We start from the raw sequence: 264 nt of genomic DNA on the forward strand, positions 1-264 counted from the left end.
CCGATCCTGAACATCCTCCTTACTCCATCCTTCCCCTACTAAAAGCCTTGGGATCGAAATTTGTCGTCTCCGCTAAAACGCACGTGCATTCGTCCGTGTTGGGCAAACTTGCTTCTCATTGCTACGAGTTTTTGTCCATCAATGAAGATCAGACTCGTCCTGAAGATGGCCAACTGTTTAAGATCAGTCTGATTTGGAAGCATGGGATTGTTCGGCCTAATGTGATCATTCGTGAAGGCGATCAGTTCTCCGGCGAAGCCAACT

This window comes from Tigriopus californicus, chromosome 2, assembly GCF_007210705.1.
Source record: "Tigriopus californicus strain San Diego chromosome 2, Tcal_SD_v2.1, whole genome shotgun sequence".
In the NCBI taxonomy this organism is placed as follows: domain Eukaryota; kingdom Metazoa; phylum Arthropoda; class Copepoda; order Harpacticoida; family Harpacticidae; genus Tigriopus; species Tigriopus californicus.